The sequence below is a fragment of the Panthera tigris genome, chromosome A1, assembly GCF_018350195.1.
Source record: "Panthera tigris isolate Pti1 chromosome A1, P.tigris_Pti1_mat1.1, whole genome shotgun sequence".
In the NCBI taxonomy this organism is placed as follows: Eukaryota; Metazoa; Chordata; class Mammalia; order Carnivora; family Felidae; genus Panthera; species Panthera tigris.
Genome location: NC_056660.1, coordinates 85,819,115 through 85,835,698, shown reverse-complemented (window position 1 = coordinate 85,835,698; position 16,584 = coordinate 85,819,115). Strand labels below are relative to the sequence as shown.

Sequence of the window (16,584 nt, the reverse complement as noted above, 5' to 3'; positions counted from 1 at the left end):
ATAAATAAATGAAACAAAAGATAATTTAACAAAGGAAAGACATTTTAATCACATTCAACACAAGAAGACATTTTAAAATTTAAAACAGAGAAATTATTCTAAATTTCCTATTGCAGATGGGAGAGATAAAATCATGAACTGGCCAAAACATTTTATGAAAAGAGCCAGTGTATTAATGTAAGCTGTGTTTACAAGATGTCAAGTCATATTGCTAAAGTTATGTATTGTTAAACAATATATGTGAGAATATTTTCTGATTTTTCCCCCCAAAATTGGCCATTTCATGTATTTAAATATAATACATGCTTAGGAAGTGGATATATACTGAAAGAACTTTGAGGAGCATAACAGAAAATGACTAGATTTCCTTGAAATGAATATTAGTTGAGATCTGGATATTAAAGATACTGCCAGTGATAAGATTCATAACACAAAAAATAGGAGAATTATAGAAAAGATTTAAGTTGCTTTGGAGAAAGCTTAAATCACCCTGAACAAGTTGACATTGGAAATCTGGACTTAAAAATACTTCTAGTGGAATTTAGAAGGAAATGGGGAGTGTTTCATTGGAATCTGTCTTCAGATGAATTATTGATATGTAGTCCAGAATGTGTTTTTGTCAGTTACACAGAAGGCAGAACTCAGACATAGTCAACTCGAATATTTAAGGACCTTTTCAAGCAAAGTTTCTAAGTTACAGTCAAGTTTACCCTTGCTGCTTATAGTACAATGTGAAATAAAAGAGATGAATCAAGGATTGCAATGCTAAAAAACAACCACAAAACAGACCCTACTAAAGGAAATTGTCAGTTTATGCACACAGTAAAATATGCCAATATTCAGAAATATCCACTGTAAGGATGATATTGGGAAATAGCTGAGTGAATGGTTGTACTAGCTTTTGTTAAAACCTTCTCAAAATCAAAAGGTCAGGCTATTCACACAGGAGTGAGGATATTTCTTATGGAGCTTCTCAATCAAGATCCTTCCTCTTGGAAGTTTAAGAACTTGTATCTCAGCAGTCTCAACAGAAGCCAAAAATAGATGAGATCTTGTTTCTGGATTGTCCTGCATTTTGAGATTTTGGTGTGATTTTTAGTCCTGAAATCACAGTTTTCTTTTAGGTCAAAGCGATCCTTGACTTTTAGTATGCAAACTTATTCTTACTGTAAGGTAACAACTTGTAAGCTCTTTACATATTGTAACTCAAACTCAAAGCCTGTAAGTTTTATTATACAATTGAAATAAAGTAGTAAGGCACTGCTGAAAGATTCAGGAATTTAAAAAATGCAATACAATGGATTGTTCAGAGACCACACATATATATACATAAATTCTAAGAGAATGTTGACAGTGCACCGAGGAGAAACAATAAACTTTTCAATAAATGATGATAGATTACACATACACACAGAGTCATACCCTAATATAAAATAAAATAAAAATAAATCTCCATATATATCCAAATTCTAGTATATTAAAAACTAAGTAGCATTGAAAATTTTATGTTTCATCATAAACAAGACAGAAGTTCACTATGTCTATTTTTTGACATGTATTGTAATTATTAACCAATGTAGTCCAACTAGACATGCAAATAATACAAATTGGAAATATATTAGGAAATATATTTTTATTTGCTTTGGTATGAGTATACAGTTAATATATCCAAAAGATTCAATCAAAACACAATATCAAAAGTGATATCAAAAAATAGTCATTCCTTTTGTAAAATATTTTTAGTCATGTCCAATGAAACAAATTTTGTCAATCATATTTGAGGTTTGTTTGACACGTTAGGATTGGTAGAATTTGCAGAAATTTCACAATATATAGTTTTTTCTATACCATCTACAATATTCCTGCAACTCAGAATAATACACTCAAAAATGATAACAATTTTACTAGTTTATAGTTCATGGATTTTCTTGCTACACACAAAATGGTAATTTACTGAAGAAACTATCAGTAGGCATTTCAATCACAAAATGCAAAGGTAAATGAACAAGAATTAATAAAATCATTGACTCCTCTATGTGTTTACCTGAAAAGTCTCCACACCTTGAAATGTGTTATAGAAACAATTTCTTTTGAATAGTTTTCCTAAGAGCCCCTGTCAGATAACTATTCCTTAGGCTATAGATGAAAGGATTTAACAAGGGAGTAATCACAGTGTACATGACAGCTGCTGGTTGGTCTTTTTCAGCTATATGGGAGTTGGAGGGACATAAATAAACGCCAATTATTGTGCCAAAAAACAAGAGGACCACGCAGATATGAGAAGAGCATGTGGAGAATGCTTTAAATTTCCCTATGGTTGATGGCATTCTGACTATAGAATAACCAATGAGTATGTAAGAAACTAAAATACAGATAAAGCTTACCATCACCACCAGTCCCCCCTCAATAAAAATAAGTAACTCATTGCTATGGGTATCTGAACAGGACAATTTTAGCAGTGGTCCAATATCACAGAAGAACTGAGGAATTTTGTTATCCTTACAGAAGGATAATTGAACCAATAAGATGGTGTGTATCTGTGCACTCAAGATTGCAAAGATCCAGGAGGTGGCCACCAGACGAGCACAGAATTTGGGAGTCATAATGGATAAGTAGGACAAAGGAAGGCAGATGGCCACAAAACGGTCATAAGACATAATAGGGAGAAGTAATGTTTCCATCCCTGAAAAACAGATAAATAGGTACATTTGCATTATGCAGTTATTAAATGAGATAGTAGAATTTCCTGTCTGGATGTCTACAAGCATTTTGGGAACAGTAGTGGAAGACAAACAAAGGTCAATCAAGGATAAATTGCTAAGGAAATAATACATAGGGGAGTGAAAGCAAACATTTGATATACTTGTTAGGATTATGAGAAGGTTTCCAACCATGGTGGTCAGGTAAATGCAGAGAAGCAGGAAAAACAGGAGTGGCTGTTTGGCTGGATCATCAGAAAACCCCATGAGGATGAACTCAAAAAAGGTGCTTTGGTTTAGCATCTTCATAAATTCTATCATCTGTATGTAACTCTTGTGATAAATATAGTAGTATGAAGTTCATCAAACAGAATTAATCAGGTCATCAACCCATGGGAGGTGTTCACTCTGAAAATATCATAAGAAAGTTTTATTTGAGGGTATGGTGTGGTCATGGTTTCTCATCATCAAGTTGGTGCAAAATTAATTTTATTTTCTATTAAGATTTTATCACATTCAAACTGAGCTCTTAAATACATTATCTAATTTATTTTAATTTATGTCACTTGGAAATATTACCCAATTGTACTGAAGAAGAAATGGAGACATAGAGTTTAAGACTTGTTCATGATCATAAAGATATAAATAAGTGGAAATGATATTTCAACACAGTTTTCCTGACTAAATGTTCTTTTTCAATTCACAAGGGGCTTAAATTTCACCATGAAAATGTGAAACATAAAAGTATTTAAACCTGGTTGCTTTTGTACTTATATCAAAAGTAAGAGTTATGATCTCTATTCAATTTTCTTTTTACTTTACTATCTCCAGAAGACTCATTCTAGATTATTTTTTACATCTGGTCTCAGAGTCTATTGTCTTTATTAAACCATATGTCTTTTATTAAACCATAACAATGTAGTCACCCCTTAATGTATGTTTCTCTCATTAACCTGCAAGACACTGGATAATAAAGTCTATGTCATGTCTACTTTTGTGTGTCAATGTTTTAAAAGACATTGGCTTATGATAGAACTAAATAACATAGACTTAATGCAATAATTAGATGAATAATTCTTAAAACAGAATAATTTGTGAAACTATAGCTATATTTTCCATTTTCAGAAAAGAATTAGTAAGTAATTCATAAAAAATACATTGGAGTAATACACAAACTTTGGTTCTCTCCATTTCTGGGAGTAAATCCATACCAGAGAATTATTAATTAGCAAATAAATGACTTAAATATATCAATAAAAATTACATAATTCCATGTGAAAAAACATGGAGAGAAAAGACTTCAAAGATTATTAACCCTGTAGCTCTGAAATAAAAATCTCTTATTGATAGTTTTCTGATTCACAGAATATCAAATAAAACAGCTACTTTATCGCAATAATTATACAGAGTGAGTATAAAGATCAGACATCTTGCCATTTGTGTTATTTAGGTCACCTGTGCCTACCTTGTTGAAGGTTTCGACTACTTCTTACAGTTGAATGAGAGGTTTATTTTTTGAGTCAACTTAATGCTCTTGGAGTGGATAGAAGTTTAGTTTGCAATTTGTAATATATCAGTTCCAAGAAGCATTAAAGTGTGTGGATTTTTGAGATATAATTTTGTCAAGAGACCTCTTACAAAAAACAAATGTAACCAGAACATCAGTTTTTTCTCACATCATCCTGGGTGTGTAAATTTATATATTTTTGAAATATATCAGGGGTATTTGGAGGCCTTAGAGCTAACATGTCTTTGGAAACTACAATAATTTGTCTTATATTTATTGATACAAAGGGATTTTCCAAACATAGACAATTGTATGGTTCTGTTGAAACACAAGTAACCTCTAAACGAAGAAAAACAAAGTACTGATTATTGAATCAATCATAAAAGAAGATAGAGTAAACTCCCATATTAAAGGTTAAAGAACTCAAACGTAGAAACTTCAAAGGATATTATGTAAAATCAGTACCTAAGGAGTCCATGAAAATAACTATAATTCCTGAATATATTTATGGCTCAAATCAATTGTGTTTGTTTCAGTTATCAGGTCTTGGGTGGAGAAGCTCTTGCTCAAATATCATGATCAATCCCTGGAATAGACAAAATATGTAATATTTATTACAGAGGATCATGTGTATAATATGCATATTTAGCAAATACATACTAGAACAAAATATTGTATGTGTTGCCTGCATAGTTGTGTTTCATGAAATAAAAATATTTTTCGAAATGTTGAATTTACCATATAAATTAAGTTGATATTGTTTACATGTTTTGTAGTCTTATTAGCATAAAATCAATGAGTAGTTTATCTCATATTACAAAAAAAAAGAAATTCAGAAATGTGTAAGTCATATACATTTAAATATTTTTACAATAGCTTTGTCTACACTTATAGAAGCAGACTGTTAGAAAAGCTTTTATTTCAACATTCTTTAAAAATGAAAACTGCCACCCATAACTATAGTTTTCAGATACTAAATAATATCAATACCTCTAAGCCTTGTTAGAATTTGTGTAGACATCTGTGTACAAACATCTAGAATAAAAAAAAACCCACAAAATATCTAAAGTCAAGTTCTACAGTGGCAGGAGAATACTCATTCTATAAATTCTAAAGTTCCCCACATAGAGATTATATGCATCATATGCAGTCAGTGACATTTGTAAAAAGCTGAAATAACTCACCTAAATTAATGTGATATTTTTGGATGCTTTTCATTGCTTTCATTTCTGATTCATTTCATCAACAAATGGGTTGAATAGATCCACCAGTTTACTCTTCTGTGGCACTGATAAAGCTTGCCCATGATGAATTGATAGTGAACATAATAATGTAACTGAAGAATGTGGGACTAAATGAGGTAAGGAAGCACATAGAACATTTACATGTTCTTAGGGAGCTTCCAGGACAGTCTGTTCAATTCCCCATGAGAAAGGGATACCAAGCAGATATTTAATCTCGGTTGTGTGCCCCAGAGACATTTTCTCTAGAGGACAATGAAGATTTATAATTTTATCCCTTCCTTTTGTTATATTCACAGTAATTCAACTATAGAGGTTTTCACCATAGAGATTGGGAAATTGTTAAATTTCCCAAGAGTTTCAATTAAAATATTCTCTAATGCATAATATCAGATATAAAATGATAGTAATATCACCTGATGGTCAGAATTCTACTAGATATAATTTGTCCCCTTATGAGTAAATAAATGTCCTCTAACCAAATTGAGTTCTGTTATTGTTTTTCCTCTTTTCTAGCATGCTCTAGTTTGACATGGCATATTTAATCTAAGAGTATTTATACCCTTTATGACATTTATTTCTTCCCTTATGAAGTTGTTTACATTTGGGCTAAAAAGCTCTGCAATAAAGACTACATATATTGTTTATACCAGAGCTTCCAAGACTTCGTAGAAAAGTGGAAAATTATCCTCTATTAAAATGTGTGAAAATTTGGTAAATAAAATAATAAATATTGCATTGAAACTATGGAAATATAATGGAAAAAACTGTATTTTGTAATGGATGGTATTTAAAGCTTGGAATTACTTGGGCGCCACCCTTCCTTACTTATTACCTCATTTAAATGAAATTAGTGTCTACTGGCATTATCAAGCAATCTATTTTCAAATATTTCTACTTTGTCATTATTTCCATGTTTTTCCTTTAAACATCCTTTTTAGTTAGTAACATTTAAAATTTATAAATTTATAATTGTTATAGTTTTGTGTTCTCCCATGGGCAACATTGAGGGTGATTTTCTCAATATTTTACATGTCACCATTTACAAACTATTGTTGAGGATAGATCTTAAACCAGATAGAATTGTAAAATAATTTAATGTTTACATATATGTATTTGGCAATTAACATATTTACTAGTATTGTGAAAGCTTTATCAAGCTATAATTAACATACAACATTGAGCAAGTTTAAGGTGTACAACATATTGACCTGATATATGTATATATTACAAAATGATTACCATAGTAAAGTTAGTTCTTATGTCCATCACATCATAAAATTACATTTGTTGTCTGTGTGGTAAGAACATTTTAGATTTACTCCCAGTAGCTTTCCAATATATAAGACTTTTGTTGACTATAGTCACTGTGCTATGTATTAGGTCCCCAGCACTTATTTATATTATAACTGGGAGTCTGTACCTTTTGACCAGCATCTCCCATTTACTCCAACCTCCCGGCTCTGGGCAACCAGCATTTTGCACTCTGTATCTATGAGCTCAGCATTTTATGATTCTACTTATAAGTGTTATATCCACAATTCAACCAAGTAAATTTAAAATTTTATTTGGTTTTATTAAATGATTCATGAATTGAGCAGCATCCCATCTAGCAAGTAGAGGGCAGCTCCAAATGTCTACCAAAAGGGAAAGACTAAAGGTTTGGCAAAAAAAAGTCATAAACAGAAAAGAAAAAAGAAAAGATTATTAGGTAATCTTATCTTCATTTTGGAATAGTTTGTCTTAATAGGTGGATTATCTGATCTTCTTATGGGGGATAGAAAAGGTCTGTATGGGGGATAGAAAAGGTCAAGAGACCTCCTACAAAAAACAAATGTAGCCAGAACATCAGTTTTTTTTTTCTCACATCATCCTGGGTATATAAATTTTTATATATATATATATTTTTAAATATATCAGGGGTATTAGAAATTGTCATTATGTTCATTATGAGCCCCAGTTTGGAGACTTGGCTGAAGTAATACCATTTGGGACCTTGCGTGTGTGTATAAGTTCATTCAATATTTATCTTCCACATTTATCTTACTTATTACACTTAGAATAATACCCTCCAGGTTTATCCATGTTATTGCAAATGGCAGGATTTCCTTCTTTTTAGGAATAACAATATATATCTATATGGATATATATAGATGTCTATGTATATCACATATCATAATGGGTCTTATGTTGTTTTTTATGTTTGTTTATGTTTTGTTTTGTTTTTGTTCAGGTATGTTTTGTTTGTGTTTTAGGTATCGTTTATGTTTTATTTTGACTATAGTGAATAACACTACAATGAACATGAACATGGAAATATATCTTCAAAATAGTGTTAGTAGTTATATACGCTTTTCTTTTCATAACCTTGCTATCTCTTGCTATCTCTTGTCTTAATTTAGAGATATTCCAATAATTGTGAGGTATTATAAATTGTTTTTATTTTATTTACATTTCGCTGATGATTAGTGATGTTGAGCATCTTTTTATTTGCCTGTTTGCCAGTGTATGCCTCTTTTTAAACAATGCCTAACTTCTCTGACCATTTTTTCAATCGGATTATTTGTCTTTTTTTTTTTTTTTTTTTTTTTTTGCTATTAAGTTGCTTAAGAGTCCTATATATTATGGATATTAACCTCACAACAGATAGATGGAATGTACATATTTTCTCCCATTATGTATGGTGCATTTAAATTCTTGATAGTGATTGCTTCTTTTGCTGGGTAGATGCTTTTTAATTTGATAGAGTCCCACTTATTTAATTTTTTTGTAGCCTTTGCCTTATGCATCATAGCCAAAAAAATCATTGCTAAGACCAATGTCAAGGTGAATTTTTTCTAATTTTTTATTAGCTTTATGGCTTTCAGTCTTACTTCCATACTTTTCATACAATTTCTGTTGTTTTTAATGAATGGTGTAAGATAGGGGTAACATTCTTTTTGCAGGTGAACACCCAACTTTCCCAACATCATTTGTTGGAGAAGATATCCGTTTTTCTATTGAATACCCTTGGACACTTTGCCAACTTCTATTTATTTATTTTTTTATGTGTATTTATCTATTTTGAGAGAGGAAGAGCATGGGAGGGGCAGAGAGAGACGGAGAGAGATTCCCAAGCAGTATCCACATTGTCAGCTCATAGCTCTGTGGGGCTCAAACTCACAAACCATCAGTTCATAACCTGAGTTGAAATCAAGAGTTAGATGCTTAGTCAACTGAGCTACCTATGTGATCCTCCTTTGTCAGATTTTAATTGAATGCATATGCATGGATTTATTTGTAGTTTCTTGATTGTAGGTTCTATTGCTTCATAGGTTTCTTTTTATATTAATATCATATTGTTTTGATTGGTATAGCTTCATAATGCAATTTGAAATCAGGTTGTGTGATGCCTCCAGGTTTGTTCTTCTTTCTCATAATTGCTTTGCCTCTTTGGATCTTCTTGTGGTTCTATATGAATTTCAGATTTTTTTTTCCATTTCTGTAAAAAATGCCATTGGAATTTTGATAAAGATTGCATGGAATCTATAGATGTTCTGGATAGTTTGGAAATTTAATGATGTTCATAATTTGCAATTAATTTTTCCAGTGAACATGGAATATCTTTTCATTTCTGTCTTCTTCAATTACCTTAATTAATGTTTTATAATTTTAGTGTATAGATATCTGTTTTTGTTTATTTCTTAGTGTTTTATTGTGTCTATGCTATTATGCATGGGATTGCTTTATTTTTATATATTTCATTGTTAGTACAGAAACATGACTAAATCTGTGTTTATTTTGTATCATGTTAATTTATTAAATTTCTTTATTTGTTCTAGTAGTTTTTCATGGAATTTGTAGTTTTTCCTCATATAAAATAATGTCATCCACAAACAGGGACAATTTTACAATCGGGATGCATTTTGTTTGTTTGTTTTGCTTGCCTAATTGCTTTGGCTAGAGTATTCAGCACTATGTTGAAAAGAAGTGGGGAGTGAAGTCACTATTTTGTTCCTGAAATTAGGGAAAATCTTTCATCCTTTTACCTTTGCATATGATGTCAGTTGTGGGCTTGTGACAATAGATTTTATTTTCTTGATTCATCTTGCTTCTATACCCAATTTGTTGAAGATTTGTATCATGAAAGATATCTTATATTGTCAAATGCTATTTCTACATGTACTGAGATGACATAATTTTTATCGTTAGTTTCTTATCATAGTATATCATGTTTATTAATTGGCATATGCTGAACCATCTTTGCATAACAGGAATAAATCCCATGTGGTCAAGCTATATATTTCTATAAATATGTTGTTGAATTGTGTTTGTTAATGTTTTGTTTAGACTATTTGTATCTACATTTATCTGGAATATTGACCTTAAATTTATTTTCTTTTAGAGTCCTTATCTAGTTTTGGTATCTTAAAAATGGCCTTGTTAAATGAATTTGGAAGTGTACCTTCCTCTTCAGTTTTTCAGAATAATTTGAGATTTTTGGCATTAACCTTTCAATGTTTGTTAGAATTCACCATTGAAACCATTTGGTCATGCCCTCCCCCCACCCCGGCCTTGGGAGGTTTTTAATGATTTAGTATTCCTGTCGTTGCTTTGTTCAGATTTTCTATTTCTTCATGAGTCACAGATGATAAATCATGTTTCTAGGAATTTATACATTTCATCTAGATTATCCAGTCATTTGGTGTATAAATTATTTTGGTAGTCTACTATAATTCTTTTAATTTTAAATTATCATTTTTTATGTCTTCTCTATCATTTTTATTTTATTTATTTGTATTGTCTCCTTTTTTTCTTTCCTTCAGCTAAGTTTTTTCTGTTTTTATTTTTAAAAGGCAACTCTTTGTTTCATTGATACTTTTATTTTTTTTCTAGTACTTTATTTGTGATCTGTATAATATCTTTAAACGTTTATTTTTATAAATTTGGGCTTTGGTCTCTTTTAGTTATTTCTTTAAAGAGTAAACATAGTTGTTTATTTGAAATTTTTTACCTTAATTTAGGTGTTTCATAATAGACTTTTCTCTTAGCACTACTTTAGCAGAATTTCATACCTATTTATATATGGTGCTTTAATTGGTTGTTCAGTAGTAAGTTGTCTAGTTTATGAATTTTTTATGAAGTTTTCAGCCTTCCTCTTGTTATTTCTTTCTAGTTTACTATCATTGTGATTGAAAGAATATACTTTTTATTATTTTAATATTTTTAAATTTGCAAAGACTTGTTTTATGAGCTAATATGTTATCTACCCGAGAGGATGTACCGTGTGACCTTCGGAAGAATGTATATTCTGATGCAGTTGAATAAAAAGTTATATACATGTATGTTATGCTCGTTTGGTTTAAAATATAGTCCTAGTCCAATTTTTCCTTATTGACTTTTCTGTCTGTATGATTTATTCATTGTTGAATTGGGGTATTAAGTTTTCTATACTTATGGGTCTATTTTTCCATTTAGATCTGTTATTGTTGACTTCATATATGTAGATGCTCTGATGTTGGGTCTGTATATATTTACAATTATTATATTCTCTTGATTTATTGATCTCTTTGTCATTACATAATAACCTTACTTTTATTTTACTGAAGATTTTGACCGAACGTGTACTTTGTCTGATGCAACAATAGCTAGCCTTGCTGCCTTTTGATTTCCATTCATATGGAACATTTCTTCCATCCTTTCACTATGAATCTACATTTTCCTTAAAATTAATGTGCTCTGTGGACAGCATATAGCTGGGACCCTTTTTTTTTTCTTCTCCCCCCCCCAACCTTTTTTTAAGTTCATCCACTTTATGCCTTTTAGTTGGATAATTTTTTCAATTTACTTTAAAAGGCATTACTGATAGAAAAAAACTTATTAATGCAATCTATTATGTTCTGGAAAATGATTTTAGTACCATGGTGGGGCAAGTTATTCTTTTCTAGCCCTTTTTTTTATACAACTAACTTGACATCCATTACCAAACAAATGCGCCTCTGCCCTTTATACCAAGAGACCTGAGACATTTCTAATTTTCCTGTGCAGCCCCCCAAAAACAATATCTCAATTAGGGCTGCAGATACAAAGGAGGTGGGGAAGCTGCTTTAGTCCCTTCTACTATAATTACACAAGGAAAGAGTAGAATGGCAAATTCAAAGTGTTGAAAAGCAAAAATTGGCAACCAACAATACCATGCCAAGAAAGATTATCCTTCAGATATGTAGGAAGAATAAAGTTTCTTAAGCAAACAAAATATAACAAAATTCACCACCACTAGATCTTCCTTGCAAGGTCTCAATGAACTAGAAAAAGAAGAAAAAAATAAGCTAAAAAAAAAGCAAAAAAATGGAAATAATAAAGATATGAGCAGAAATAAATAAGCTCAAAACAGTAATGAAAAATGATTAGTACAACTAAGAGTTCATCTTTCAAGAATGTAAACAAAATTAAGAAAGCTTTACATAGGCTAAGAAAAAAATTGTGAATCCTCAATAAATAAAATTATAACTGTAGAAAAAGACTTCACATCTAATATGACAGAAATTCATAAGATCATAAGAGATTACTATGAATAATTATATACCTACAATTTATACATACAACCTAGCAGGACACAATCATTAAGAAACATAAAATCTAAACAGATCAATTAGTAGGAAAGAATTAAAAACAGTAAAGAAGAAACAAATACTCCCAACACAGAAAACAACCCAGATCAGATGGCTTCACTGGCATATTCTACCAAACATTTACCAAAGAATTAATACCTATGCTGCTCAAATTCTTCCAAAAATTGAAGAGGTGGAAACACTTTCAAAGTCTTTTTACAAGGCCAGCATTACACTGATACTAATGATAGATAAGAACATTACAAAGTAGAAAACTATACACCAATATCACTGCACATATTAATGTAAACATTTTCAACAGAATATTTCCAAACTTAATTCAAGAATCAGTTTAAAAGTGTTCACTTTAGCCATTTGGGATTTATCTCTGTGATGCAGTAATGGTTCAACATACTCAAATAAAATGCAACCTTTTACATCAATAAAATGAAAGATAAAAATCACTTGATCATCACAATAGATGCAGAAAAGCATTTGACACATACAATGTTCTTTCATGATAAAAAACCTTCTACAGACTGGGTATAGAACAAATATACCTTACCCTAATAAAGGTCATCTACATCCAACTGCAACAGGCTTTATACACAATGGTGAAAAAATTGAAAGTGTATCTTCTAAGATCAGAAACAAGACAATGATGCTCACTTTCACTACTCTTATTCTATATAATACTCCAAGTTCTAGCTAGAAAAATTAGACAACACAAAGAAATAAAAGGCAACTGATTCTGAAAAGTACAATTAAAATTGTCAGTAATTGTAGTTGATATCATTTTGTATATAGAAAATCTCAACAACTGAACAAAGATACTATTGGAACTAATGAACGATTTCAATAAAACTATAGAATATAAAATCAATATCAGAAATCAGTTTAATTTCTACACATTTATTTATGTATATATATACATGCATATGTATATACATATGTATATGTGTGTGTATATATATATATAGAATACAACATATAGGAATAAATTAAGGCAAGGAATTAAAGATATGTACAAGGAAAAATGCGTGCCTTTTTTGAAGAAAATCAAACAAGACACAAACAAATGAAAATACATCCAGTGTGCTATGATTGGAAGAATTCATAGTGTTAAAATGCCCATACTGCACAAAGTCATCTATAGATTCAATGCAATTCTTATCCAAATTCCAATGGCATTATTCACAGACATAGAAATAGCAAAAGACCTAAAATTTGTAAGAATTGCAAGAGCAAATAACCAAAGCAAACCTAAGAAAGAACAAAGCTAGAGATATTTCACTTCCTGGTTTCAAACTATATTACGAAGCTATAGTAATAAAATAGTATGTTATTGGCACAAAAAAATAAACACACACCAATGGAACCAAATGGACAGCACATAATTAAACACCCACATGTATGATCAACTAATATTTATTAAGGTAGTCACCAGTCACACCTGGTGAAAATATGGAAAATAAAAAGAGAGGGAAAGAATAGTTTATTTAACAAAAGTTTGGAAAACTGGATACATACATGCAGAATAATGATGTTAGACCCACCTCTCATGTCATTCACAAAAAGATAATTCAAAAAGATCAAAGACTTAAACACAAGATATGATACCATAAAACTAGAAGAAAACATTAAGATATGGCACCTCACCAATGGTCTTGGCAATGGTGTTTTGGAAGTGACACTGAAAGCAGGAAAAACAAAAGTAAAAATTAACAAATAGGAATCAAATATACTTAAAATCTTCACAGCAAATGAAACAGTCAAAGAAAAAAATGAAAAAGCAACCTACAAAATGAGAAAAGTTTTACTAACCCAATATTAAATAAGGGGTAAGTATCCAAAATATATAAACAACTCGTAAAATCAAATAAAGGAAATAATTTTCTTACAAAATGGTCAGAGGAACTGTGTAGACAGAGAGAGTGAGAGAGGGAGGAGAAAATCGGGGAACACACCTGGAGAACATTTCCTCAAAACATTGTTCTGGAAAAAGACAGGGGCTAAATTTTGAGAGTTCTTGCAATCAGTGAGGATTAAAATCTGGAGTCCTAATTGTCAGTGGCCTTGGCTGTGATAGATCCCAAAGGCACTGTCCTCCTCTTAGAGAGAAAGCAAGCAAACAACCCAGTGGCAGATGGTGTGGAAACAACAATCTGAAGAATGCCTGGTGCACACAGGTAGAGATTATTTGCTCTTTTTGGAGCACAGTTCTTAGGGGCAGCATTCAGAGACACCTTTCCTGGAACAAAGGAACTGGCTGGCACTATTTCCCTCCCATGCTCCTTAGCATAAAGACAGAGCTACTTGCAGAAAGCAGAGCAGCATCTATACTGGCTGCCTAACTAGTTTACACCAAGCTCCAGACCCCTTAATTCTGGTAGGACTGCCATTCTCAGTCAAGCTTGCATCAGTCCAGCACAGTGAGGCCATTCCCCACAAGATAAGCCTAAACTCCTACCCACACCACATCTACTGACCAGAGAGTTTTGCAGGGCCCCAGTTCCTCCTGGTAGGGATGATGACAAGTTTTATTTCACAAACAGACCAGAGCACACCAAGTAAAACTTGCCAAATTCAGGTCAGAGACCAAACACTGTCCATAGAAAGCAAGGAGAGCCTCTGCAGATAACTTGACTGAAGGATGGAGCAGCCAGAACAAAATATCAGAATACACACAGCACACACCAGAGACACTCCATGAAACCAAAGAGCATGGACATTACATGACCTCTTCTTCATAAAGCCATTACTTTCGGGAGCAGAAGACAAACTGGAATTTCTGACACACAGAAAATGGTACAGATAAACAAAATGCGAAGAAGGAGAAATTTATCTTAAATGAAAGAACAAGATAAGGTAACAGTCAGAGAGCTAGGCCAAACAGGTATAAATAACAATAGAAAGATAATAAGATAAATATTCTATTATGGATGATTTAAAGCATTGATCATAATGATACTCACTGGGCTTGAGCAAAGAATAGAAGACATCAGTGACACACCACAGAGTTAAAAGAGTTAAAAAAAATAAATCATTTGAAAATTCAATAAACAAATTGGAAAAAGGCTTCATGCAATGCATAGTGGGCTGGGGGGAGGAGAGGAATGAATTAGTGACCAAAAAAGACAAAGGAATGGAAAAAAACTGAAAAAAATAAATAAAACAATAATGCAACACAAGAATAGACTTAGGGCAAAAAGTGACTCTATTAAACATAATAACATTTAACTATAGGAGTCTAAGAAGAAGAAAAAGAGAGAGGAAAAGGGGCAGAAAATGTGGTTAAGGAAATAATAGGTGAAAACATCCACAATCTAGGGAAGGAAACACACATTCAGATGCAGAAGGCACAGAGAAATTCCATTAAAAAAAAAGTAAGCCAACACTAAGATATATTGTTATAAAATTTGGAAAATGTGACAAGTAAAAATCTTAATATAGTAAGGTGGGACAGTTTGAGCAAGACCAAGACAGAACCAAAGCCAGGCACAGGCAGGGGATATGGTCCCACCAAGAACCGAAGAAGGCACTGAATGTATACTCAATGTCCGTCACCAGCAATAATCTAAGACAACACGACATGCTGGGCCTGGGTCAATGAGTCTCTGCAGCTGAATCTGACAAAGATCAAACAGTTGCACTCAGTAACTGCTTATCATCAGTTTATGGGCATGCTGTTCCTTGGCTCCATTGCCTTGAAGAAAGTGAAATTCCACACTAAACTAGAACACGAATACATCCAGAACTTCAAAATACTACAAGCAGGTTTTAAGACAATTGGTATTGACAAAATAATTCCTGTGGACAAATTAGAAAAGGAAATTTTCAAGGCAATTTTGAATTTGTTCAGTGGTTCAAGAACTTTTTTGATGCAAACTATGATGAAAAAGACTATGACCCTATAGCTGCCAGACAAGATGAGAAAACTTTAGTGGCTCCCTCCCTTGTTGCTCCAGCTCTAAACAAACTGAAGAAACTTCTCAGCTCTAGGAGTGCAGCTCCACAGAGGCCCTCTGTGACCCACAGAACTACTGCAACCCCTAAGGTTGACCTGGGTTTGGTGCTAAAGAATCTGGTGTGGGCAACTGGGATGATGAAACAGCTAATTGATGCAGCAGGTCAACGTGTTGAAACTTAATGTTGAAGACTTGGAGAAAGAGATTTCTATTTTGGGAATCTAAGGAACATTGAATTGATTTGCCAAAATAACAAGGGGGAAAACAACCCTGTACTGCAGCGTACCATGGGCAATCTCTATGCCACAGACAAAACTTTTGTGATAGCTGATGAAGGGGGCCCACAGGAGGAAGAAGAAGAGTGTTAACAGTCTGGACCAGCAGAGCAATATCCAAATTCTTCACTCCAAATCATATGCTTAACTGTAAAATATTTCCTTTTATTATTCTTAGGGGACGCACTGATTTCTTTTCATGAGCAAAAAGTACCTCTTGTAAAGAACACTGCAGAAGTTTCACTCTTTTCCCAATGAGTTTGAGTTAGGGGCTTTCATTTTATAGCAAGGCAGTATTAACATC

At 32.2% G+C, this 16,584-nt stretch overlaps 1 pseudogene; it reads left to right on the top strand.

Annotated features, from left to right (window-relative positions):
* The first annotated feature begins 2,892 nt into the window (after positions 1 to 2,892).
* LOC102970080 lies at positions 2,893 to 16,373 on the top strand (annotated as a pseudogene).
* Positions 16,374 to 16,584: the final 211 nt, after the last annotated feature.